Source organism: Lonchura striata, chromosome 10 (genome assembly GCF_046129695.1).
Source record: "Lonchura striata isolate bLonStr1 chromosome 10, bLonStr1.mat, whole genome shotgun sequence".
NCBI classification, from domain to species: Eukaryota; Metazoa; Chordata; class Aves; order Passeriformes; family Estrildidae; genus Lonchura; species Lonchura striata.
The window spans coordinates 16,910,495-16,930,884 of record NC_134612.1 but is presented as its reverse complement, the minus strand read 5'-3'; the positions used below and the strand labels follow the sequence as shown (position 1 = coordinate 16,930,884).

The 20,390-nt window shown below is 44.2% G+C and overlaps 1 long non-coding RNA gene across 2 annotated transcripts in view; it reads left to right on the top strand.

Annotated features, from left to right (window-relative positions):
* LOC110473875 (uncharacterized) overlaps positions 1–19,260 on the top strand; it is a 61,758-nt gene extending 42,498 nt beyond the window's left edge. For both annotated transcript variants that reach the window (XR_002465981.3, XR_013340525.1), the window contains 2 exons: positions 8,770–8,987; positions 19,098–19,260. This is a non-coding gene — a long non-coding RNA (uncharacterized LOC110473875). The remainder of the gene's footprint in view (positions 1–8,769; positions 8,988–19,097) is intronic.
* The last annotated feature ends 1,130 nt before the right edge of the window (positions 19,261–20,390 follow it).

Genomic DNA, 20,390 nt, shown 5'->3' with positions numbered 1-20,390 from the left:
GCTCTGCCGTGCCCGCCCAGCCCCGGGAGCGGCAGGGCTCGTCCCGCGGGTACCGGCGCGTCCCCGGGAGATGCTGTCGGTGACCGTCTGCTGCCACCTCCCGTCCGAAGAGCGATGCCGTGCGGCCAGGGAGCAGATGGGAAACCACCTCCAGCCCTCAGGCATGGCATTGCCATCTCCATGGCGTTCTGGGAGCGCTGCCCACGCCTGCCAGGGCAGCCAGGATCTCAGCCGTCCTGGGTGCTACTGCTGGCTGCTGACCTGTCTCACTGCATTTTTTCCTATCTCCACCGTGCAGTGGCCTCATTTCTTTCCACAGTTTGTTCTTTCTGGGTATCTTGGCCACTCAGAACCCCAAACAAAGAATGACCAATACCAACAGCTTGGAGGTGGCTGGCCAGTAGCAGTATCAGGAGGTGAGCTGGCTGCTTCCCTCTGGCAGAGCAGCAGTGGGGAGAACTCCTCTCCCTTTTCCCCCTCGCTGCAGTTCACAGCAGCTCCCAGCTCCACGGGCCTTCCCAGTCAGCTCTGGACTGCTTGGCTGGGCCAGGCCAGCAGAGCAGGGTGTGCCACACTCCTGTGCCAGCGCTGCTTGCTGGCAGCCAGGCCCTGGCCGGGCGGCTGTCCTGCTCTGGCCAGCCCACAGACTCGCTAGCACTGGCCACTAGTAGTTGCTTTTTAATTTGGATCCCTGTGCCTACTCTCTGGTTTGAGGGGAGGGCAAGGACTATTCTTTCTCTGCTTGCTTTTACTTCTTTGGCTTGCTCTCTAATAGCTATTGCAGCTTCCCCGCTGCCTGCAGTGACTACAAATTTGAGCTGAATTAATCCCAGACAGAGAATCTGAGGCAAACTTTCCTTCCAAAATGTTCAGTCTGAAAAGACATGAAAGCAGGATGGGCTGGCCACCTACCTTCCCTGTGTTGGTCTCATCCCAGGCAAAGGTTTGGTCTCTCCCTTCTAGCAGGACTGAGAGGCTCTTGGTGCTGTGCTGGGCACTGACCAGGCACACATGGAAGGGAGAGTCTGTCTGCCAGACCTCAGTGAGCAGACAAACAGAAAGCAGCAGCGTGGCTGGCACTCAGAGGTTTTGCTTGCCGCCCTGGAAGCAGCCCTTGCTTGCAGCAGAGGTGTTGCTTCTCCTTCCCCAGCTGGCCCAGCCTGCTGGCACTGCTCAGACCCTCAGTCTGTCCTTGTGCAACCCTGTGCTGGCCAGGTCTCATCTTGTTCAGTTATCCCTCTCCATGGCTCCTAGAAGCATCAAGATTTCAGCTTTGGTTTCTCCCTGTTTCCTTTCTCAAGGAGTCTTATTTCGTGGCATCCTGCCCTGTTGTGCTGAGGTTTGTTTTCCTGCTGCCTGGCTGAGGTCAGCATCTGTTCCCACAGCCCCTGCCCAAGGGAGCTCTCTGATACCTGATAACAGAGTTGCAGGCCACAGACCCTCTCTGATAACAGCAGTGTGTTAGATCCCAAGCAGCCACTCCTAAATCAAACATATGGAAACAAATTGCCTTCTTTGTCTCTGGGTCTATGTATACAGGTATTTCCCATAAAGAAAGAGGTACAGATACCCTGTGATGGAGTGGTGGAGACCACCACAGGATCCTATTTCCCATGAGAGCCTCATGGTTGGTGTTCCTGGCAAGGGCTTTTCCTCTGATTTCAGATGCTGCTTCTTCCTTGACCGAGTCTGACAAAGAGCTTCTTCCAACCCCGTGCCTGTGACTGAGCTGTTTTCCTGTGGGATCTTTGGAGTTTTGGAGTCTTGGGGGTACCTTCTTTGCTTTTTGGGTTTTTTTATCTTGGAGCTCTCAGTGCTGTCCTATTTCAAAAGAGGCTGAAATGCCAGAGCAAAAACACAGGAAGCCTCTGCATCACCCTGCCACAGTGCTGTGTGGAGCACGTTGCTGTGCCATGCAACAAGCCTTTTCTTTGGAATTCATAGATAATTGCTAGTCCTGTCAAGGGCCATTCATTTTAGTAGTGTAAAAATCACTATGGTTTTATTTCAAGCTTGAGAAACCACTTTGTCAGACTGGGCAAATTTTACCAAACCAGTATGCGGGCTGTGGGCACAGCTGGAGTTAAACAGAAAGAGCCCAGTTCCACAAATACCAAAGGTTCTCTGACTTGCTTTGAAACAGGGAAACAAAGTAAACAAGGGAAGGAAGGGCTGGGGAAGTGGGGAGAAAGGAAGGGGAGAAAATTTCCTCTTTTCTGACGAAACTGTTTTCACCTCTTTATTCCAAAGAGAGGTTTTCTGACATACGGGGTTTTAAATGTTTGTTTGCTCTGCCTGCTCGGTTGTTTACTGCTCTGAGAGTCTGTGCTGCCTCTGCTGGCATCCTCAGTCTTTCAGGGAATATGACAGAGTGCAAGGCTGTTTACTTATTTCTACTAGCACTTATTCAGCAATGAAGTTTTTTTTTCTGCTCCAGGTTTTGCCAGGAACCAGAAACTGTTGCAGGAACGTGGTGTTTGTGGGGATCTTAAGAGAGAACTATTACCTCTTCTAGGCAGTATAGCTTCCATTATATGCTTTGCTATTACTGGTGTATTTGGTTCATGGTATAGGGGAAAGTTCTTTTATTCCTGAGTTTTTTCCACATGGAGAAACAAAGGACTTTGCAGAGAAGAGGAGGGAGAAGGAAGGGGAAGGAGATGTTTGTCAAAAGGCCATGGAGAGCATCTGTGCAAGAGCCAAAGTTAGACAGGAATTTTCTGAGTCCCTTACCTCTGCTCTGTGAACATCCACCCTATTTTCCTGTCCCCTTCCCCAGCCTCTCTTTTCTGGCCTGGCCAAAGTGAAGGTGGGTTCTGCTGTCCCAGGGCTGGTTCCAGAGGTGCAGCACAGCTGTGTGCCACTGAATCTCTGGAGTTAATGAATGAGTCTGGCCTTCACCATCAGCTTTGGGCTAGCTCAACTGGAAGCTTGCACTTGTAGACAAGCTGACTGCTGTTCTTGTAGAATTTCATGACCTTCACTTGTGGGACTCAGATTCAGTCAAAGAAAGAAACTGAGAATTTCTAGACAGGCAGATGCCTGGGAAAGAGCTGGATAAGAATATAAATAATTCTTTATCTCTTTTGTTTTTCACATTGTTTATAGTTAAATTCTATTACTGTGCATCAAGCCCTTTACACCAATGCTGTGGGCTGTTTTCACTTCAGAACCAATAGATTTAGTCCTCACGAAGCTCTATATAAAAGAGCAGTGTATTTTAAATAAAAGGGAGTTTTTACTATTACAGCCTTCTGAGTTGGAGTCTCTTCATTCCCGTCCTGCCTCAACAGCAACACTCACTAAGTTTCATATTCCTTTTGCCACATCTCCTTTGGTTTTTTGGGTTTCATATTCCTTTTGCCACGTCATAGGGATGCAATCATTTCTCAAGGGCCATGAGGTAAAAGCAGCTTTTCCTTCATCCTCCAAACTGGAGTGTTGGGAAGGAGCACCTTTGCTGCTGAAGCCTATTGTAGTACACCTGCAGACTAGACAGAAATATCTGCACAGCTTCAGGCTGGTCCATTGACCCAACATGAAGAAGTCTGCTTTTCCTTCAGAATGACCTGCTGTTTTCTCTGGTTTTCCATACAGGAAGAATGAATGTCACTTCATTTTATTAAAACCAGAAAGGAGGCTGTTGGCCTTTTTGCTTAACATCGTCAGTACTGCCCATGAGGCTCTGCTTGCCCTCTGGATTGGGTCAACAATATGCCTCTGACCCAGGATTTTTCCAGGTAGCAATCTGAGAGCTACTGATGCTCTCTGAGCAATGCTATCCTGCAATTAGTCTGACAAAAATGTTATTTTTACGTATTTCTCTTTTGTCATTTAAGGATCCTAAACCCCAGCTCTTCCACAACTGTCTTTCAAGGAGGAAAAGAATACTTGCTATGTACTGGAATGTGTCCTTTATATTTGATGTTAACTAACGGGGATGAAATTACTCTTGGCTCTTGATATTACTGAGTGTTCCCTTTGGGGGCTGGATTCCTTCCCAGCAAGTGGTAGTAGCAGCCACCAGCAAAGGTGAGTTTGACATTGCTGCAAACTGTCCCTAAAGCAACCAATGCAACTGTGCCAGCAGTAACTCCCTTTGTTCGGATTATTTATTGAAGGTGAACTCCTTGAGCATACAGAGCACAGAACGTTTTTGTAAGCACAGAAAGACCCCAGAGGTGTGCTGGAGGAAAAGTTCTCAGGCTTAAAACCATGTCAGGCACTGCATCGGCTGCAGGCTGCTACCTCCAACTGCTTTTGGCTCCTTGGTTCCAGGCAAGGGGCAGCTTCCCTGGTTCTGAAAGAGCCTGTCGTTTCCAGTAACTGAGGGAAGAATTACTGTTGTTTATGGTTTAGAAAGCAGGGCGAGAGCACTGGGATACTTGGCCCTCTGTGCCTTTCTATTCCTATCTATAAAGTGTGGGTGACAATATTTTACCTTCTCCAGAGGGACGTTTGCAAGCTAATGGACAGAAAGTGCTAAGAACTCCCCACCTGGGCACTTGGGACACCTTGGCGATCTGCCCAATAGCTTTTAGATGTGCCTTACCTAAGCAACAGTGAGTGACAAAGGGCATAAACACTTTAGAGACAAAGTGCTGGCTGCTCCCTGCATAGTGTGTCTGTGGGCAGTGCTGCTTTTGTGTTGGGAGCCTTCTTCTCCCTCTGTTTCAGGTTGCACAGAAGCTGCCTGCCATTCTGCTGGCAGAACTGCTTTTTTAGCCAAATGAGAGGGTTCCTGTGTTTCAGCATCACCATTAACTCAGAGGAGGTTTGGCTAATGAGCCATGGTGCCTGAAGGCCCCTGAAGGCCAACATGCTTCTGCAAGCCCCAGGATGGGACCATACCTGCTACCTCCAGCCTCTTGCCTGAATGCTGACATTTTTTATGGCATTGCCATTATGCTCTCTGCTGGCTCTAGGCACCCAGAGCTCACTCTCTGTCATATCTGTTTCTCTGGATATTTATGCTGTAAGACTGGGAGCAGAATGCAACCCTGAAGGCTTTCAGCAGTGTCAACTTGCCCTCATTGCTAGTGTATGAGAAACCTGCCACACTGTCTCTTCTTTGATATCTTCCCTGGATTTGTGCTGCTGAGAGGCTTCTCTGATCTCTTCCACTAAATGACACAACCTAGAGCGAACTTAGCAGAAAAAGGTCTCTGAGTTTCACAACCAGAGTAATCTTTAGGAAAGGAATAACTTAGATCTTTGATGGTCCAAAAGGCCTGACAGCTGGGACTTGCAGGAGAAACCCAATCGTTCAAATAGTGGAAACGTGAAGAGAAAAGGGTTAGTGTCAATCTTAGGTTAATTGGAAAATATTCAAAGGACTTTGTTTTGCTTAATTTTGAGGTTAGAAGTTCCCTGGCGTTCTATGAAAAGAATGCAATGCTGGCAGCTTCTTTGAAATATGTAGGAGTGAGCTGCAAAGCAAAGAAGTTGTTAGAGGGGTTGTGACCTCCTCCTGGCTGGCTGGACAGCAGGAAAATGAAGATGAGAATATTATGCAATTGCTCTTGCTTCAAGAGCAGTCTGTGTGTAACATAAGTGGATAGGTATGAAGACATCCTTTCAAAAGCAGATCCTCTGTTCATCCTGATACCCAACATCAAAAATGAGGTTTCCTAGCCCCAAGCTCTCTCCGAATGCACACACGGGGAGCACCAGACACGTCAGGTGTGTTGTGACTCCACTGGTCTGTCACAAACACCACTGGCAGCATCGGTGGTAAAGTGTGCATTGCTCTGCAGTAAAAGTCCAGTTTTTTGGATTAATTATATGCCCTTGATAAGGCCACCACTTTTTTGCTTAAACATAAGGTGTTTCAGGGCAGGGAGTGTCTTAGCTTACATTTTGGGAGTATTGTGCAGAATGGGAACCTGCCCATGGTACTGGGGACTCTTGGCACTGCTGGTTGTAACCTGTAGGCATGGGAGGGTGGGGGGACTCACCTGGCAAGTCTGGAGCCTGCAGAGCCAGTTCAGCTCAGGGAGTCACACAGGGAAGCCTCTGGGGCTCCATGAAGTGAGGGGTGGGGCAGGGGGCAATAGAGCAATCACCTTAATAGTCCTTCTCCCTGTGCCTTGTGCCAGTGTAATTCCAGCTGGGCACTCTGCTATACCATCTGCAGTAGAGCAGCACAAGCAGATGGAGACTTGCCATTATAGTGGCTAAGAAGAAGTTTGAGAGCAGCTCTTTAGCCAGGGAAAAGTTGGAGGAGACGATTCACACAGGAGGCAGATTCACTTTCCGAACCTGCTTTTGAAGAAGAGGAAGTTCAGGATTGCCTCAGAAGCATTTCAAGCCTTGGAGAGCCTGAAGTCTGGTAACCATGTTCAGGGCGCAGTGTTTAACCACATACCCAGATTCAAGTGGTGCAGCAATGGATAGAGGGCCCCAAAATAGGAAACAGTGCCTGGGAAATGAGCACACCACCAGCCTGATCAGGACTTTCAGCAGACCTCTTGGAAGAGAGAATCCTGCTGGATTCTTATACAGAGCAGAAGTGTTTCTCAACCCTTTTGGCCTGTGTGCCAGTTCTGCTGATTGAAAAATCACTTCTATTGATTGGAGGATTTTCCTTCTAGCAGTTTAATTACAGAATAAGGAAAGTGTGTGTCAGGCCTCTCTTGGGATTTTGTTTCTTCCCTGTTTTGAAGGCTGAAATGGGCAGTTCTAGTTTGATCAACTCTGTAAGTCATGCCACCAAAACCTGCATGGTTCATCTCCTGCCAGAAGCGGGGACCTCTGTTCTACCCCCAAAATGTACCCAGTCGTGGGCTGCAAACATTCAGGGAAACAATCTGTCACTTCACTTGTCTTGAGCCTTCCCACCCAGCCCCAAGGTAATGATGCAGGTTTTGTTTTCCTCCTGAATTTGTCTGGCTGGTTCAGGCTCCTAGCTCTCACTTTTTGCTCTACATTTTACTGGTGGCTTTAGGTGCATTGCAGTAAAAATACTCTACCTTAGTGAGGAAACCAGACAGTACTTTTAGGCTATCATGGAGCTGTTCATCAACCTTCTCTTTTTGCTCCTGGAGTGCTTAGAAGGCTCTGGGAATAGTCATTATTAGTGTTGTGTAATGGTCACAGTGCACTTCAAGAGTCAACAATATGTTGTAAAAAGGCCAAAAGCCAATACCCGTGTGGACTGGCTCCTTCTGGCCAACAAAAAAAGTAACCTCTGGAGAATTTTAACCTCATACTAGCTGCTATTATCATTGCTTTCTCCTGTGTTGTTGTCAATCAGCTTTCAACTTAGGTCGAAATGCAATTGCAGACAGCAATATAGAAGAGAAAATTCTGGAGGAAAAACCCCAACCTTACACATTATCTATAATTATAGACAGGGCATTGTATTAGCCTGAGTATAATTCTATGTTAATAGGGAGTAGTATCCCTCCTTTAGGAAGGCAACTGATTTAATGGAATCTAGTGGAATAAATTGTCATGCACAGCCAATAAAAGCATAGCTGGATTTTTTAAATGTATTTCAGCTTTGATGTATAGAGGGTTTGAACTTCTAGCTTTGCTACCTGTTTCTTTTGTTAATACTGAAGTAGATGAACTGCTGGGGAAGTCTGGATGATCCAAAACAACACCGTGGGAAGGTGTTCCTACCCTCTGATGGAAGCATAGTCCAGAGGGAATCAAAATCAATGGAAGCTGTAGTTTTGGCCAGAGCTTGGCATGATTCCCTCTAACAAGATGTGTTGAAAACTTCCATTACATAAATGTCCATGACCAGTTTTTCAAAAGATGCAGAAGAGAGACACAAGTCAAAGCCAAGCATGTTTTCTGTGCCTTGGAAATGAATTGCCTCCAGGGAGCCCTCCTAGGAAGTTCAGGCTGTTTACCATATGGAAGTTGCTATGGCCTTATCTTTGTGTTCCTACATCTGTGGTCAGGAACCACTCCAGCTGTACCAGTGCAGCTGTGCTGAGTTGCTCTTTGCCTGAAACCTGGGCGAGGTCAGCTTGTGTTCATCCCTGTGGTGCTGAGCTGGGCAGTGTGTGCTCCTCCTGGCCACCATGCCTTGTCTGGTTCCTTGCTAAATGCAAGCTGAGGCTCCTGTGCCTTGGTTTAGCTGGGTATGCACAAAAGCATAAGTGACTATGAAACCTGAAATGTAGTGGGAAGAGGAATGGTTAAGCTAGTGTTCTGGTTTTTCTGGTTGCTTTCTCTTGTTTAAATGAAATCTGGATCAGTCTAGATTTGGGTCTGAAGTTTAATATTAGAGTTGCCAAAAGTAGCATACAGGTTTGGATGATGCTCTGGACAAACTTCCAGAGGTCCAAGCATACTTAAAAGACTTATGAATTTGTATTTTTGTTGCCTGAGTCTTTTACAAACTCTTGAACAACCTTCTCCAGAGTATTCAACCTTTCTGAACTTGGAGAACAGCACTAGTCTCCTATGAGCTAAGTGGTGCAGATTGAGGTTCAGCTAATATTTGTTGAAGAGTAGGAGTTCTTTAGAGGCATGAGAGGCTTAGCTAATATTTGCAGAACACTTTGAGGTCTTGGGATAGATACTGTTACCAAAGGGTGAAGTGGTATTCACATGTTCTGTCATGTCTATGTTGTTTACAAATAGAATAGAATGATGTTTTCAAGGTCAGGGACCTTGAGAACAATAGTGGGTTTGAAGCACTCATTTATTTTTACCAAGTTCAGATGCCTGGCATACACTAGCATTTCATTTATATAAAGGATCTGATCAAACATTTTGGTTGTTTAGAGGACTTGTTTTGCTTGTTTTCAGGCTGTTGAAATGTCAGACGGCGAAAACAAGAAAGAGCTCCAGATGGAGCAAATGGAAGAGAAACACGATAGAGATGGTAATGGGGAAGCTTCAGATTCACACTTGATTGGGAGTCCCATGCTTGGGATTGGGAGTCCCCACCCGTGGCTTCCAAACCCCCTCTCTGTGCAAGCCCTTGTGCAAAGCAGCACCCCATGAGGACGTTCTTCATTATTATGGTAAGCAAAGCCAGTAATAGTTTGGGTTTTGATTTTTTTTTTTCACTGTTCATTAGTCCATCCATGCTGGGAATTTTCTGGGAGCTGCAATCTCATCTGGAATACTTCGTTTTTATACAGCCAAGAAAATAATAAACATCCTGCTTTAATGATCCCAAATTTGAATTGAGTTTCATGACTTACATTAATAGGGTGAATAAATGCCCAGTAGTTTGATCTCATTCACTGGCATTCACACTGTCATTTGCACCAGCAGATCAATCTGTCTTCCTAACTTCTAGTGAGGATACAGACTAAATCTGTGTTTGAGTAACATTGGAAGATATAATAAATGCTGTAAAACCCCTGGTTATAGATGGAGAAGTAAAAACTGGTAAAAAAATCTATCTAATCAGACAGCTCATTTAGCACAAAAAAATTTGTCTAACTTCCTCTAGTCCACAGCCAGCTTTCTTGAAGACAAAGGGAAGAGTAATTTGTACTGGCAAAGCTAACCCTGATTTAAAATCAGAGTAAACATTTGGCACAAAGTGCAGCTTTTGTTTGTTTACATTTGAAGCTGTGCTAGTCACTGAGGGCTGGAGTTACAGCAAATTCCTAACGTATGCTGCCATTTAATTTGTAATGGTGGTGGTGGCTTATTCCCTAAAGTTTTGGAAGCAGAGTGCAGTACAGGAGACTGAAATTACCTTGCAATTACCAACTGAAACAGCTTCTTTGGTGGTGGTGATTATAATAAGGGAATGTACAGGGATGGCATTAGGATGTGCTTGGTCAATCACTATGTTAATTGTGTCAAACAATTATTTTAAGGACTCAATTCTAAGTGCATTAAACTCTTTCTACCTTCACTGAGACAGAAGCTGCTGAGCACCTTGGGTGGCTGTGTCCTTAGTTTCTGTGCCAGGCTAAGGGATGGGCAGAGAGGCTTTCAGAAAGGAAAAGTGTTATATTGAAAGTCACTAATCTGTGACACTGTGTGAATATAATCTTTAGTTCTGTCTTGGAGACCTCCAAAATATCACCTCAGGAGAGCCATACTCATCAGCAGAGATATTCATAAGCTGCCATCAGTGCCTATCCATGAGCTGCTGTACCCATAAGACAAAGAGAGGAGGAAATAATTATCCCGGAATTTGACAGTTCAGAACATGTGATGTATAGAGGAATGGAGCTAAACTCATGGGATCAGTGCTGCCTAATTAATGTATTTTTGTTGCTGTGCCATAGCTTGTACCGTGCTGTGAGCACACACTCTAACAGGCAAGTTCCCTGTGCCTAGGTTTGGATCTTACCAATTCAGGCTTGCCACATACTCCCAAAAACTAGTCTGGAGCTTTCAGCCACATAATACTCTATGTGAGTCAAACAACAGGAATGTATGAAATCAGACATATATGCACACTCATAACTGAGCTTTCATTTTAGAGGTTAGTATTCAGTTGGTTAAAACCCCAAGTGTAATGATTATGTGGGAAAGTCATTATTTACTGGCTTTGAATCCAGTGGTGGGAGGCAGATCAGAGGTGCTTTCATGAAAAGGTATAGAGAGTAACTTGCAGAACTGAGTCCTACTTGCTGAGTAGAAAAAATATCTGACATTGTTAATTATAGTCCTTTCTGTCTTGTTCCTTTGCTTTGCATTTCTCTGTGGAAGGCAACTTTAGCTCCTCTGAGGAAGACATCAATACAGTCAAATTAGAGCTGTGCAGGAGGAATGTTAGGGAGGGTGGAATAATCTAAAGTGCCCCTCATTCTTGTGTTTAGCTACTGACACAAAGAGACACTAATCTTGAAGCTTGTTGGATTTCTATGTAGAGGAATGTGTGAAGTCTGAGGCCTTCACACACCTTTTATATCTCAGGAGAGACAAGCAGTAGCTCCATGCTTTTTAAACCCTTCAGCTCTGCCTTCTGTGTCAGCTGTCAATAGTAATGCTTCATACAGAATCAGCCAGATTTTCTTTTTTTTTATGTTTTTTTTTTTTTCCTCATTTAACATTGCTCTAAATTAAATGTAGTTACAGGAAACCTACTGAAATAACACACATGCAACAAGGTATCCAAGTAAGGTAGAAACATCCAACAGATGACTGTAATCACCTGTGAGGCTTTCTGTGCTTCCAGCTCAGGGTCTCTTCTAATAACTCAAGATCTTTGAGATTGCTTTGGTAATTTTTAATGCTTTTTTTTGGTGACTGAAATATTGCTTGCTCAGAGCTAATTGATCTTTCCCTGTCATGAAATCTCTGACAGAATGTCAGTGAGGATGTCATGGCTGCCTTGTTGCCATCTGCATGAGACATGTGGAGACGCAGATAATTTTTTTATTTATTTTAGCCAGATATAAGACAGGTGAAGGGTAGCTGAGTAAATTTTTGGCTGCTATGGAGTACAGGATGTAAAGGAAACTAATGTAAATGACTTTCTATGAAGGCACCACCTACACATTTATCATTGAACTGATGACCTGGAAATCAAGCTGAAGCAGTTATATTTTAACTGTGTTCTTTTATTGCCAGGTTCACTTTACTATTCTTCTGCAACATTCCATGACTTTAGCCAAGAGTGTTTGACCAAGTGATGGAAGGTCCTTGTTGTCAAGAGTACAGAGAAAATGACTCCAGCTCCCAGGATTTGACAGAGATTCTTGTGGGGTCAGGCTGTGGTGATGGTGTGGGTGATGGGTTGCTGGCAAGAAGCCTTGGCCAGGCTGGGAGAGGTGCAGCAGAGTGGTGCCCATGAGCTTTGTGCACACAGGACAGGAGCCCAAACACCTGGGCTGTGCTGGCCTCAGAGCCAGCGTTGCCTCACATGTAGCTGGTATTTGGCCTAGCTCATCTAGAGGCACGGGTATATTTAGAATGCAGACCTATTTCTAATAATAATCTTTCTGAAGTGATTGCTAGATAAGTCAATTATCTCACTCCTCTTAGAATGGTAACTATTAATTACTTGAGTTATAGGCACAGAGCAAAGATGATCAAAGCAGATGATGCAATGGGATACTGAGATCCACAGGGTGGTTTAACACTGATGATGTCTGTTCACTGATTCTGAAATTCTTTGAAGATGGGTGATACGTAATGTTTCTAATTGATTATATTAGCAAGAGTGTTATCTGGAGGGTACTTGATGGGGATTCATGATATCTTACCCTGTTTCTTTGTATTTTATTGGCCAACTGAACAAGTTAACCCCTCTTCCTGTACCTTACTTATCCCACTATTAAAATGCAGTTATTCACTCATAAAACTGAGTTAATTATACTGTTCTTTTTGAAAAGTGCCCAGACATATATTGATTACAAATTCTGGATGCATTTTTGAAGTTATTACAACTTCTTCATTTAGGTAATAACATCCAACGTCAGTGAATCTGATTTGTTCAGAGCAGGCAAGGGGAGATGTGAACTTAAATCATTACTGGTTTCACTTTAAAGTTCTCTGCTATTTCTTTAAAGGAAACTATAAAAGTTGATGCCAGAGCTCTCCTTTTTGCTGCAACTTGGTGCTTTTCTGCAGTGCCTATTTCTAGTTAAGAGAATCCTAGCATTTGGCAAATGGCAACTCTTCAGTCTAATAGATGGCACAGCACTCTTGTCTGGGAGCATAAATGTTCTGAACTTAAGAAGCTTTACAGGTGGCACCCTCAATTTAGCAGAGACAAGAATAACATCTATTGCCATTCCTGACAATTCTTACATCCCACAAAGCCATCTGAAAATGTAGAAGTAGATAGTGGAGGATCACATTTAGGTGCTTTGGAAACCCATTGTGTACAAAATAGGTGAATATCAGCCTGAGGTGTTATCTGCCAAATGTCATCTATTGAGGAAAGGCCTTTTTTAATTTTTCTTTTTTCTTACATACTGCTTCCCTTCTTGATATTTTCTGGAAAATATGTCATGTTCCTATTTGTCATCCTAAAGAGGAGATGAAAAGAAGTCCCCTGCCTAATCTTGAGTTAGTGAAGGTAAATGTGTCTGGAAGGAAGGTGACCACTTATACCATAAGAGAATGGAGAGTTGCTGGTGGAGCCAACACCACTGATAGAGAATTGGCATTGAAATACTCACAGGTTATTCAAGGTGCCTGAAGACTGTTGAAAGGAAGAAATACTTTAGGTCAGAATTACTGCAAGGTATCTATTTCTGTCACAAAGTTAGGGCAGTGAATACTTTCCACTGTTATTTGAGATTGGATATGGCCTCAGGACCAACCCATTTTGCAGTTGATTGGCTGCTCAGGCCAAGCCCATAACCAAAACTCATTTTCTGCTTTTGTAGGGAGGGACTCTTCACATAAGAAGCATCACCTGATCTTGTTGGAGCAGGTAAAGGCAGATATGAGTAGAAGAGATTGAGTAAATGGCTTTCCCTCTTGGAGAGGCTGGTCTTGCTAAAACAGTTTTAAAATCTTTCAACCCAGCTTTACTACATGATCAGAGAGCTTTCTTTCCAGATGTCATTGAAACACCTTGTTGCTAAATCCCAGGTTGAAGGTGCTGAGTCTGCCTTTTATGTGGTTTTTGCTGCAAAAGGCTAAAACTGATGCTGCATTTCCAAGTGCTGGGTGATGTTCACACAAGCCCTGAGCCTTAGTCAATCCCTTCTCCAAAGAATTTGTGACTGGAACTGTCAGACAAAGTAGGGATGAAGAAGGTCTTTTCACAAAGGCAGTTTTTAGCTGGTATGGGAACACAGGAAGCTGTTCTCAAAAATATTACTATTATCCAGTTGATGTGGACAGCACAGGGAATATATCCAAGTTTCTGCAACAACTGATTTGACCAGTTGGCAAAAGAAAGATATACTGTCAATAGTCTTCTTCCACTTTTGGGAACACAGTATCCTCTGTTCAGTCATCTCTTCAAATATCAGCTTCTCAGGATCTATAAAGTTTTACCAGATACACTCTGAGATGCAGGGAGTTTCTGGCAGAAAATAGGAATCCACATCTGTAGAGTCCTCCAAGACAAGGACTAGTTTTCTTCTCTTGTGATTGGAATTTGTTCCCTGCCATTGAGTTTTCCCTCCGGCTTTCATTTCTTGCCCTTCTTTGCTATCAACTCCCCTTCATTCTCCTGGACTGGAGATAATAGCTCCTTTTAGCAGCAATACTCATGTCAGCACTTGTCTGTCCTTGCAATTGTGTATTTATATATCTTTGCTTTAATTTTCAAATAGCCCATCTAGCAAAGGAGGGGATGGCACAGGGCAGATGCAATGGGACCTGCTCTTCCTTATGTGAAGTTGCTAAGGATGTCAGGCTCACTTATCTGACCATTCTCCCATTGGGACAGGCTGCTGCCACCTTCCAGGCTGGTCCTGCACTTGGGCACATCTTCACAACATGCAAAAGAGTGGCTTTCAAAGCAGTTCAGCTGAAGTTGTGATTTGTGTAAGGTTTGGGAAATATACTCTTATAAAGGGTGGATGTTGTTCATTAGATGTTGATGCCTTAATTTCTGCCCATAGACAGAAGATTTTGTGCCTGTTAAATACAGGTGGTGCCCATGCAACTACCTGCATTTCATAGAGACACTTTGGGACCCAGGAGTTTTTGAGATTTTCTCTGCTGGTAAATAGTGGGAAATCAGGATACATAAAAATATGTGCTTGTAGCCCACAAGTTCACTGACAAATTCATTTATTGTGAGACCTCAAAATATTCCCTTCTTCTCCAAAAATTGAAACTTGAAGTATTAATTTCTTCTTTAGAGCATGAGCCCTGTGATCAGCAAGCTCAGTGTCCAAGAGTATTTTCACTAAAAGACAATACCCAAATAATAATTTAGCAATAAAATCAAACTCATTTGGCATTACAATTTCTAAACATCTTTGGAAAATAACTTTCAGAACTACAGTTGTGTAACTATGATTCTCTGGGAATGTTCATCTGAAAAGGACCAAAGTGCTCAGGGCTTGCATAGAGCCTAGCATTCATGTCCTGTATTCAGTTTTGAAAAGTGCTACTATTTGGGAGCAAAATTTCATAAAAGCCCTTGAAATAATTAAAAAAACAGAATATACTTTACATTTGAAAATGTTAAGGCTATTAGTTAAAGCTTCTAAGTAACACTGACACTATCACAGCTGTTAATATCAAGTCCATTTAGTTGTTGCCTTGGAACTCTTTACAATACAAGCCAGCTTAGTTAATGAGTGCAGTTCTGTGTTATTAGTTACCCAAAATCAGCTGGAAAAGCTGCTGGCTTTTATTTCTGAAATGGAACTGAATATGCTCGATCTCCAGTGATGGGAATGAAGAATCATTCTGCCAATTCCCTTCCTGCCAGCTGATGCTAGGGTCAGAGAAGTAGGTCACACCTTTCTGGTTTTGAGATGGAGCAATACTTATTTTAGACCAATTTGCTCTGAGCACAGAGCTCATCTGCTGGGTTGAACCAGGGCATTGTTGCTTTCTCTAGTGCATTGTTCTGTTCTCCCACTAATTATCTCCAAATGTTTCTTATGCCTGGAACACAGTAGTAGTGATGAATAATGGGCTCTCTTCTCTTAACCCTTCGACCTGTAATTTGGCTTTCCACTCCCACCTAGATGCTTTCACTTTCCTGCCTCCACCAGCACTGTGTTAGTCTGACACCTGCCTGTATTACATTTGCTGCCCCGTAACACCCTCTCTTCTTTTCTGCAAATTGGGTAGGAGAGTGCAGGGGCGTGCTCTTGGTTCTAGCATTTACTGTCAGAATCATGGTGTTTGCTTTATTTGTGTCAGTGCAGATAAAGGAACATCTCACATGCCTGTGGCCCCAAGAAGTGGAACAGCCACAGTTACTCCAGACCTTCTGCTTTGGAGATGACCAGCCCAGAAAAGCTGTTCAAACTGTTGATTTGTAGGACTTGTTGCAAGCTGATTCTAACTGATGGGGTTTAATTGCTGATCACTTTGGGTAAACAGTAGTGCCCCTCAGCTGGGGTTTCCTTATGGAAAAGGAAGGCTTCAGATATTAGACAGATCACATGTGAGCAAATATGTGAGAAGCCCGAAGAAAGCTGGGAGTGACATCTGTGGGTTCCTACAGGTGACTGAGGTTAGTGGGAAGAAGGAGAGGGGAGATTTGCTGCAGATGAGTCATGGAGGCAGTGCTTGGAGGAAACTGGACTAGGGCATATCCCATCCTACAAAATAGTACAATGTCCAAACACATTGTCATTATACTCCTTTACACCTCAAATCCTTTTGCTTCAATTTGCTGGTGTTTTTTTTCCACAGTTCAGAAAACTGAGCCATCAGCCCAGCATGTGCAGTTATTGAAGGCAGATGTTGTCCCCTCGGGACAGGACACTTGGGGGCCTGGCAGGTGTGGTTCCCTGGGCCAGCACTCCCATTTCAGCACAGAGGGCAACTGTGCCCCAGCTGGTGCCATGTCTGTGCCATCTCCCAGAGTGCTCCCTCAGATCACTGGCAATACCTGTCAGCCTTGACAAAACACTCAGAAGCATCTGCAAGCCTTTCCTCTACAGAAGAGCATGAACACTGAGTGCTGTGAGCTTCTGCTCTCTGCCTGCCTCAGTCCCACACCTTCCTGTGCTGTTTCCACAGAAAAATGCCTCAGAGTAACTGCAAAGGCCAATGTACTGTCATCACATTTGGCTTGTTTCATAACTGTCCAGTCTCATAAAGCACTGGCATTTGGTAAGGTTGGAAGCAGATCACAGTTGGAATAGCACTGCTCCATGTCTCTGGTGAGAAAGGCTGAGCTTTTGTTTACATTGGTGTTGTCTGCCCTGCAGCTCACAAAGGCTGGGCTGAGGTTGGTGGTGCTTCAATGCTATGATGCTTTTGGAAGCCTCCTCTTTTTGAAGGCTTCAAAATGTTGAAATTGGCCCGTGCCTCTTTTCCATCGCTGTCACGTATCAGTTTTTGTCCAAGTCTCTTCTCAGCTGGTACCACAGCCCAGGAGCCAGTACTCGGCTCAGGTACAGAATGGCCTGTCTGTTAGCTCTGGACAGCTTGCTGTAGAGAAGAGTTTCTTTAGGCTGAAGGCTTTTTCTTTGTAGAGACAGGTAATGACTGGGCAAGAGAAGCTGGCCTGTTAGCTGAAGGCCATGTGACAGTCCTTGGAACTGCTGCCACTGTTGTGTCCCCACAGCCTATGAAGTGAGTTTGCCAACGTGGGAGTCAGTCCCTGCAGCTGAAAGACAATTTTTTGTGACAAGAACCTTGATATCTGTAGACTGTAATTACACAAAGAGACCGTGCTGCTAATCTAATCTCACCTTCTGCCTCGCTCAGACGAGAACTGTACCTGTAATGTCTGCATCAAGGCTAATAATTCACTGTTAAGCTACAGCACATGTTTTAGGATGACAGCAAATCTTGTTTTAAGAGCTCTAAGGGTGGAGAATAAAACTCTCCCCTACATAATTTGTTCAAGTGATTAACTACTGGTGTTATTGCAAGTTTTAATTTTTAAATATTCGTATTATTTCCAGTTTGATTTTTTCCAGCTTTTACTTTAAGCTTCTGGATCTGGTTATAGTTGTGTTTATTAAATTTTTGAAGTCCTTTAGCATCTCTCATAGTCCCCTGCTGAGAAATGTTAATAGAGTTAGATCAAATCACCTCCAAACCTTCCCTTCAGTAAACCCAGTAGGGAGATGGAAAGGCTTCAGCAGCCTGATCTTTCTCACTGTAACATCTGGAACTGAATGATGTGTGAGGTTGATTCAATCATCTGTTCAGAGCGATATTTGACCACCTATTTGCTGACGCTTAAGGGCATCCCGCGGAAAGTCGTTCTTCTTGCGGCTGTTTCCTAGACCAAAGCCACCAGTGGCTGTTTTCCGCTGCCTGGCCCGCCGCAGCCGAGGCCGGCGGGCGGTACCTGCCGGCAGCCGGGGCTGCGGGAAGCGAACCTGACCCTTGCTCAGCGGCTTAGCGCAACCTTCCAGCTTTCTGTCGCTTATTTGCTATTGCCCTCTAGTGGAATGAGGATGGCCGGTGGCCTGGCTTCCCAAGCGCTGTTTTCTCCCATTTCTTATTGCTCTGGGGCTATCTTCTTGGTTATATAATGTCGCAATACTGTGTGCATAGATTTTAACACATTGCTTTGCTGCTCGGTTTTATTTTATGCAGGAAATAAATATCTGGTCTGCAATTGGTAACTGATGTGGTGCTGTGTCTGGGAGTAGAACAGGTTTCCCTGCTCATCAATGTGCTTTACAAGGGAAACTGCAGAAGATGTTCTCATTTCAGACTTAGAATAATTCCATCGTGCAGAGTCAGGATTCTGAAGTGAACTTTGTGTATGCTGCCAGCACCAATCAGCCTGGTACAAGGAGTGATCTTCTCTGGAAGCAGAAATACTGCCTTTTTACTATTTGTATTTCTATCTGAAGTCTTTGCTTTTATTAAAAAGAGTGAACTATTTAAAGCACACACTTTCCAATCAATCATTTCTCTTTGTCAGGCAAGCCAAATCATTTATTGAACGATTTTGGCTAATCAAAGTCTGTCTTCTTATAGAGATCCTAGAAGATGGTTTATTAATGAGACCTAGATTTTTTTCCCTGGTTGTAATGCAGGGAGATCTTAATAAGCAATGAATTGCTGTGTCTGCAATCACTTTTGAGAGGCTTAAAAGGAAAACAATAATACTATGACTAATATGATTGCTCTCCCTACACTGCCATCCGGCGGATGCAAAATTCATTTCCTTTTGTACATGCGAAGGGAAATTCTCCTACTGATATCACAGCTTGCAAACTTGGACCAAGCTGATTTTCACTTGTAACACCATTTCCAGACCAGTGAGGAAAATGTTGGTTATTCTTTAATTTTAGTTGTTTCATATTAGAAAAAGAAGATTTCCAGTCTCTCATCTACAAAAAAATCTCTATCTTGTAATGGAAACATGTCTGTATCTTGAAAAAGGGCTCTGAAAGCTTCCAAGATTCTCTACTTTCAGTATCTGGCATGGAGAGCCCATGTTTTGGTTTCCTGGTTTTGGAAAAAAGGTTGAGCTCTGATGTTGATTTTCAGATAATCAGTGTGTGGGCTATTAACAACAGAGACTAGGGTCAGATGCAGAACTGCATTTTTGGTTTGGGGACAAGGATTAACTCTTTACTTTTTCCCTCCAGGATTGAAGACTGAAATAATTAAAAGCAATTTGTGATGTTCACAACCTTGTACCTGCTGATCTCACAAGTGGGACCTCTCAATGAGATGCTTCCCAGTGCAGCAAAACTCACTGACCACCAGTGACTGTGCTGGACACTTCACTGTTTCAGAGGAGTCCGGAGAAGTAAGTACCGGGAATGGATGGAGGCAATGTGAAAGACTGAGTCCTTCAGCTGAGCACACAGCTGTTAGGGCTCTGTCATTGCCTGCATCTCTCTCTGTTTTTGGATCCTACATAAATCAATATAACAGCTGCAGCAGTATGATTTCCTGTGCTTCTCTGCAGGAGGGCTGTGGTCGTGGGGCAGAACACCCACTTTTGGCTGCTGTAGGTGAGCCAGGAAATCACCAGGAAGTGGCATCCATCCCCTGGAGACACCACAGCCCATGCTAGTCATGGTACCAGTCCTTATGTGGGAGCCTTGGGCCTTTATTCAGAGCCCATCAGCTCTCCAAAGGCATTCTGCAGCGTGGGGTATTTGGGGCCAGGAAGGTCGCAGTCTGGAGGTGAAAGTCCTGCTGCCTCACAGTGCTGCCAGTGTGTTCCAGTCCTGAGTCATTCCCTTGCCTGTTTGTTTTTGGTATTTATTTATTTACCACCGAGGTGTCGGCCCAGAGCAGGCTGACTGTGCCGAACTCCTTCGGTGGCCTGGTGGCTGCTGCCAGATCTGTCCAAGTCCAGCAGTGCTGGGAGTGTTTCACCCAGAGGCGAGGGAGAGACAGTCATGTTCCTGTGAGAGCAACACCACCACAGCTCCCATCAGAAGCATGCTTGGCTCTAGGTAATGAGTGCAGCAGCACAGGGTAAACTACTTGTACCCTCACCACAGAGCCCCTGGCTCCCAGATCTGCTCCCCAAACTGGCTGGGGGCATAGAAAGAGGTTAAGAGACATATCCTTTGCTGTAATTATATCCTGTTGCTAGAGATATTGTGCTCTGCCTAAAGAAATCATCATAATGCAGCCTCCCGGAGAAGGTAATTACTGTACATCTTATGAATGGCTGCATGTGAATGTCTGCTCAAGCTGCTGTCAGCAGCAAGTTTCAACACATCTTACATACCAGGCATTTTACAGCCTTAGTTTTATTTGTTTTCATCACCCCTTGCCTTGTGCTTTAGTTTTCATTAATGGATCTGTGGGTTTTTTTTGTTTGTATTGGTTTTCTTTCTCTTTTTTTTTTTTTTTTTTTTTTTTAAAGAGACCAGAGTTCGTGTCTTTGATGGAGCATTTGGGTGATGGCCACAGCTCTT